Below are 7,228 nucleotides of genomic sequence, written 5' to 3'. Positions count from 1 at the left end.
GAGGGGGTGGGCCAGTGGGCCACAAGCCCTGCCACCGCCACCCCCTGGTGGCGGTGGGCAAGCTTGTGGGGCCCACACGTCTCTCTCGCCCCAATCTCAGCTCTATAAGTCCACTTTCGTCCCAGAAAAAAATAAAAAGAGAAGATTTCGTCGCGTTTGCGATACGGAGGCGCCGCCACAACCTGTTCTTCATCTGGAGGGCAGATCTGGAGTCCATTTTGGGCTCCGGAGAGGGGAAATCGTCGCCATCGTCATCATCAACCTTCTTCCGTCTCCAATTCCACGAAGCTCTTCGTCGTTCGTGAATGATCTATTCGTAGGCTCGCTGGGCGGTGATGAGTAGGATGAGATATATCATGTAATCGAGTTAGTTTTGATGGGGATTGATCCGTAGTATCCACTATGTTATGAGATTGATGTTGCTACTAGTTTGCCATGCTTAATGCTTGTCACTAGGGCCCGAGTGCCATGATTTCAGATCTGAAATTATTATGTTGTCACCAATATATGTGTGTTTTAGATCCGATCTTGCAAGTTGTAGTTACCTACTATGTGTTATGATCCGACAACCCCGGAGTGACAATAACCGGAACCAGTCCTGGTGATGACCATAGTTTGAGGAGTTCATGTGTTCACCAAGTGCTAATGCGTTGGTCCGGTTCTTTATTAAAAGGAGAACCTTAATATCCCGTAGTTTCCTGTTGGACCCCGCTGCCACGGGAGGGATGGACAATAGATGTCATGCAAGTTCTTTTCCCTAAGCACGCATGACGACACACGAAATGCATGCCTACATCACATTGACGAACGGGAGCTAGCAACATATCTCCCCGTGTTATAACTGTTCCATGATGAATATCATCCAAACAAATCACCGACCCATTGCCTACAAGTTTGTCCTACTGCTGCTGTTACTTGTCTTGCTCTGCTGCTGTTACTTGTCTTGCTCTGCTTCTGTTACTTGTCTTGCTCTGCTGCTGTTACTTGTCTTGCTATGCTGCTACTGTTGCTACTACTTTCGCTTGCTACTATTGCTACTTGCTATTGCTGTCACTACTGTTGTTCCTTGCCACTGCCGTTACTCGCTACTTTGCTGTTACTACTTTGCTTGCAGATACTAATCTTTCAGGTGTGGTTGAATCTGACACATTCAGCTGCTAATACTCGAGAGTATTCTCTCACCTCCTGTTTGGCGATCAACAAATGTGGGTCGAATACTCTACCCTCGAAAACTGCTGCGAACCCACGCGCTAGTGGGCCATCAACAACATTCTTCTAGTCTCGTTGCCAGGGAGTGCTAGCAGCATTCTTCTGGTGCCGTTGCAAGGGAAGGTTTGTTGTCAGAGAATCAACATTCGTCTAGCTATTTCCAGAGAGTGCTAGTAAATCACCAACGATGATTAAATCCTCAAATGAAGGAAGTGGTAAGAAATGAAATACTAAAGCTTCTAGAGGCAGGTATAGTTTATCCTATTGCTGATAGTAGATGTGTTAGTCCTGTTCATTCTGTCCCTAAAAAGGGAGGTATTACCGTCGTTCCTAATGAAAAAGATGAATTAATCCCACAAAGAATTGTTACAGGATATAGAATGGTAATTGATTTCAGGAAATTAAATAAGGCTACTAGGAAAGATCATTATCCGCTACCTTTTGTAGATCAAATGCTGGAAAGACTATCCAAACATACACATTTTTGCTTTCTAGATGGTTACTCTGGTTTCGCTCAAATACAGGTATCAAAAGAGGATCAAGAGAAGACCACTTTTACTTGCCCTTTCGATACCTTTGCTTACAGACGTATGCCTTTTGGTTTGTGCATTGCACCTGCTACCTTTCAAAGATGTATGATGGCTATATTCTCCGACTTTTGTGAAAATATTGTTGAGGTTTTCATGGATGATTTTTTTGTTTACGGAACTTCTTTGATGACTGCTTGAGCAACCTTGATTGAGTTTTGCAGAGATGTGAAGAAACTAATCTTGTCTTGAATAGGGAGAAGTGCCACTTTATGGTTAATGAAGGCGTCGTCTTGGGACACAAAATCTCTGAAACAGGTATTGAAGTTGATAAAGCTAAAGTTGATGCTATCGAAAAAATGTTGTGTCCAACATGTATCAAAGGTATAAGAAGTTTCCTTGGTCATGCTGGTTTCTATGGGAGATTTATTAAAGATTTATCTAAAATTTCCAAGACTCTCAGTAATCCTTTGCAAAAGGATATTCCATTCATTTTCGATGATGATTGTGTAGAAGCATTTCAAATTCTTAAAAAAGCCTTGATCACTGCACCTATTGTTCAACCATCTGATTGGAACTTACCCTTTCAAATTATGTGTGATGCTAGTGATTATTCTATTGGTGCTGTTCTAGGACAAAGAGTTGATAAGAAATTAAATGTCATCCATTACGCTAGTAAAACTCTAGACAGTGCTCAAAGAAACTATGCTACCACTGAAAAGGAATTTTTAGCAGTTGTGTTTGCTTGCGATAAGTTTAGACTTTATATTGTTGATTCCAAAGTAACTGTTGATACGTCCCAAATGTATCTATAATTTCTGTTTGTTCCATGCTCTTTTGGGTGACATTGTTATATGTTTTGCTACACTTTCATACCTTCTTACACATATTTGGACTAACCTACTAACTCAGTGCACCCAGTGCTAGTTTCTGTCTACTGATGTCTTTTTTGCAGGGACTTTTACTCCAATTTACAAAGTCCCAAAAATCCCGAGAAAAATATATAAAAATCAGCGTGACGGAGGCTTCACGGAGCACCAAGATGGGCCAGAGGGGAGCCAGGTCCTGCCCAGGCGGCCTCCCTGCGCAGCCTGCTCCCTCGCCGTGCCACCAGGTTGCCTGGGTGGGCCCCACCTCCTCTGACGCCCTCCTTTGGCCTATATTTACACCTCGGATGGGAAACCCTCATAAAATATCCAGAATCGCGAATTTCTCCATCGTTCCGCTGCCGCAGCGCTTCCGAGATCGGGAGCACCCGAAGACCCCTTCCCGGCACCCTGCCGGAGGGAGAATTGACCTCCGGGATCGGAGCTTCTCCACCACCATGGACGCTTCCCGGACCTGCCGTGAGTAGTCCTCCTTGGACCATGAGTCCATGACCAGTAGTTATGTGATGTCTTCTCTCCAATCTTGTGCTTCCATGCTTAGCCCTTGTGAGCTGCCCTACATGATCAAGGCATCTATGTAATTTTCCTGCTATTGCTATGCTTGGTTTGCTGGGATCCGATGGATTATGAGATTATGTTCAGATTGTGATGAGTTATATATTTGGTTCTCCTTTTATATTATGTTCTTGAGTAATTGCTGCATGTTCTCCATTGCTATTTAGTTCTTTGGCCGAGTAGTAGATTGTAACTCCAAGAGGGAGCGTTATGCATGATTGTGGGTTCATGCCCCCTGATGTCTAGCTTGAGTGACAGAAACATGAGACTAGGGGATGTGCTGTTGCCACCAGGGAGAAAACAACGGTGCTTGTGACCATGATTGCAAGGATTGTTTACCTTACGCAAAGTTCGTTAATGCAGTTTTCCGTTGCTTTGAGTTTACACTTTGGGTGGGGCTCGCAACTTAATACCAGCGAGATGTTCTGGATAGATATCTCAAGGTGGATGATTAGAGAGTAGATGTTGATGGATAAACGGTCTACTTGTCTTGGCGTACTGCCCATTACTTTTGAGCCTCTAACTTTCTAGTAGCATGATTTGCATTGCGGTGCATTTATAATTCTGTCAATTGCCTAGCTGTAATTTGTTTACCCAGCATAGTTGTTTATCGTCTTTTGGGAGAGAGACATCACTAGTGAACATCATGTGACTCTGGTACATATTACCACCATTGTTACACCTCCATCATTTACTGCTTTTATTTACTTTTCCATTGCAATCACTATCACTATCCCCGCTTGTGTTTTGATCCTTTGCAAACTACAAGGCCGGAGAGATTGACAACCTCTCTGTACTCATTGGAAGCAAAGTTATTTGTTGTGTGTGCAGGTCCATGTCTTTTGTTAGCGCCAGAGCAGCAGACACCTACTTGTTGATCCTTGGAGTCCTCCTGGTTCGATAAACCTTACCGTCCCCGTGTAAGGGAAATCTGCTGCTGATTACATCTCTACCTTCCACTTTGGGTAACCAACGAGGGGCGAGAGGTATATTCATCAACTCGTCATCAAGCAAATTTCTGGCGCCATTACTGGGGACTCCAGTCTTCAAGATAGGGGAGTTGCACACTATCTTTTACCTTTGGTTTTAGTCTTGTTAGTTTGCTTTCTAGTTTTTTTTAGAGTCTTATACCAAAAACTATAATAAAAAAAGGAGTAGTTACTTTGCCTTGTTTAGTTAGTATGTTTAAGTCCTTTGGCTTTGGTGTTGCACTCGAAGGAGAGATTCTCACCTTCAAACAAAGGGTTGGAGAAAGTTTGAAAGATGCTTGGTATAGAATTAAAAATTCTCAAGATAAAGCCACCAAGAAGTAATCCACCACTATTTTGTTTAGAAATTTTTATGTTGGTATTACTTCTTGGAATAGGTTTGTCTTAGACACAACAATAGGTGGGAATTTCTTGGAAGCTCCCGTTTGGGAGGCTCTTAACGTTATGGAAAATATTGTCGGAATCCCACCTATTGTTGACATAAAGGATGATATCACTTTAGCTCACATTATGAGTAAACTTGAGAATATAGAGCTAGAGATGCCAAGCATGGATAAATTAAATGAAGTAGATCGTAGGATTCAAGGGAACTTAAATAGACTTGATAGCTCCATGAACAAAATTTACAAAACTCAGGAGACCCTTAAATCCCATGATGTGGATCCTTCTAGGATTGATAAGATCAAGGATATTATTGAAACTTTAGGAACCACCCTATCCTCCATCCAGACTAAAAAGGTAGAAACCCCTGCAAGGAAGGGACCTAAGTTCGCTCACGTACCCAAGGTTCCTCAACCCAAAATGAGTATACCTATTGCTAAGGGTGTTGAAACCGTGAAGACCTTGGAAGAGACACCTCTCTTAAATAGAATTAGAAATGAAATTCCAATTGGTCTTACTATGTTTGCGTTTATTCCTAGAAGTGTTGCCACTAGGCCTCTCTTTTAGAGTCCTCTTAAGATTAGTTGTACTATTGAAGAGATTTTTGATGATCTTTGTGATGGTTGAGTTGATACAACATGATCTTTTTGCATCATGCCTAGCTCAAAGGCATAAAAGAAAGCGCTTGTTGGGAGGCAACCCAATTTGTTTTTTTACTTTCATTTTTAGTGGTCTTGATTCTTGTTACTACTGTAGCAACATCATTGTATCTTTATTTTCAAGCTTTGTGCCAAGTTTTAGCCTCCGATTGCAAGAAAGTACAAAAAATGTGACATGCTGTCCAGAAACAGATTTCGTGTGCTTGACGGAAAAGTTCGCCAAAAATCACCAGATAATATTTTTTATATAAATTGTTTTTATAGTATGCTCTATATAATTGTGTTTCTGGCGGCTGTTCTGAGTTTTTTGATTTGAGTTGCAGAAGTGCCCCGAAAAAATTATTTACTACCTGCTGTTCAGTTTTTCCCAGGTTCTGCCATGTTTTGTGTTTTCATTGTTTTGCAAATCTTAAGCTTGCTTTTTCTTTGCAAAAACGTTTTGGCAATCTTGAGAAACAGTAGCTCTTCATGAAAATCTTTTTTTCCAATAGAGAATAAATTGTTTTACTATGGGCACTAACCACTCTAATCAGCTTATGATGAGTTTTGTATGAAGGGAGTTTTCAAGTATGCGATGGAAGATGCTGAAAGAAGATCCAGGAGTGTCAAGCGCTCAAGCTTGGGGATGCCCCCATGCACCCCAATAAATATTCAAGGAGACTCAAGCATCTAATCTTGGGGATTCCCTCGTGCATCCCCTTCTCCATCAACAATCATCAGTTCGTCCTTCTCCATGCTATAGTTTTATCACTTCATATGTTATGTGCTATGCTTGGAGCGTCCCGCTCTTTACCTTTTAGTTTGTTTTAGTTTTGCTTGTTGTTCATAACAAGTTGGAACCTAGCCTTATTTGTTTGTGAGATAAACACACTCCACTCCACCCTAGAACACAACATAGGTTTTCATGCTTATCTTTTTGTGTGTTCTTTATCTTTTCATAGCTGCTGTCATGCTTAGCTCTTAGTTTTCATGCTTTTATCTTTTTAAGAGATTTTATTTTGGCTGATTTTGAAACTCTCTTGAGTTACCATGCTTATCTTGTTTAGAGAGTTGGCTTGTTGCACTGAGTTGTGTGTCTTGCATGAGTAGGTAATTAAGGTTGCTATTTAAGTATAGTAGTAACTTGCAATAGTTTTGAGGTATTGATTTGAGTAATGTTTGGACTATTGGTGTCAAGAGCTTGAGCCTATTAGTGATAGGTGTCGTATTTTGGGAAATCAAAAACAAGAAAAAAATTAGTTGAGAACTCTAGCTACTAGATGGATCGCTAACCTCTGGAGGGGTTGGAATATATAGAGTACCCTCACGTTATCATGGGTCAAGGATGCGCAAAGATAACCAAACCCCCAAACACTCCTCCTCGGGGTACTTGTATCTTTGTGAATCTCTTGAATAGATAGAGAGTTACCGATAATACGTGCATGAGTTCTTTGGACTAATGTGAGTATTCGATTATTGGCACTTCCACCATCCATATTTTGGTAGCCTCTTCGGTACTGTGCATTGCCCTTTCTCATCTTGAGAGTTGGTGCAAACTTTGCCGGTGCATCCAAACCCTTGGCATGATACGCTCTGTCATCATAAGCCTCATCATATCTTTCCTCAAAACAGCCACCATACCTACCTATTAAGGCATTTCCATAACCTTTCCGAGATACATTGCCATGCAACATCCACCATCTCATGACTTGATCTTCATGTCATACATGCTTTTGGTTGATCGAGGAGCCACATGCTAGTTGGGCCTTGCCCTTATTGTTGCTACATGACGCGCTAGTTTCATTGCATATCTTACTACACTGACAGAGGCATACATTTGCATAGATCATGATAGTTTTCATTTGTCTTTATGTTGAGTACTTCTTATAAAGTGTGGAGATCTTCATTTTATTCTTGTAAAACATAGAGTGTTGCCCTTAAGTGAGGAAAAGATCCCAAAGAGGACAAATTAAAAGATCCTAAAGAGGACAAATTAAAAGATCCCAAAGAGGACAAATGAGATATAAATTAAAAGAGCCAAA

This window comes from Hordeum vulgare, chromosome 7H, assembly GCF_904849725.1.
Source record: "Hordeum vulgare subsp. vulgare chromosome 7H, MorexV3_pseudomolecules_assembly, whole genome shotgun sequence".
NCBI lineage: Eukaryota > Viridiplantae > Streptophyta > Magnoliopsida > Poales > Poaceae > Hordeum > Hordeum vulgare.
The sequence above is the reverse complement of the archived record's forward strand: the minus strand, read 5'-3'. Positions refer to the sequence as shown.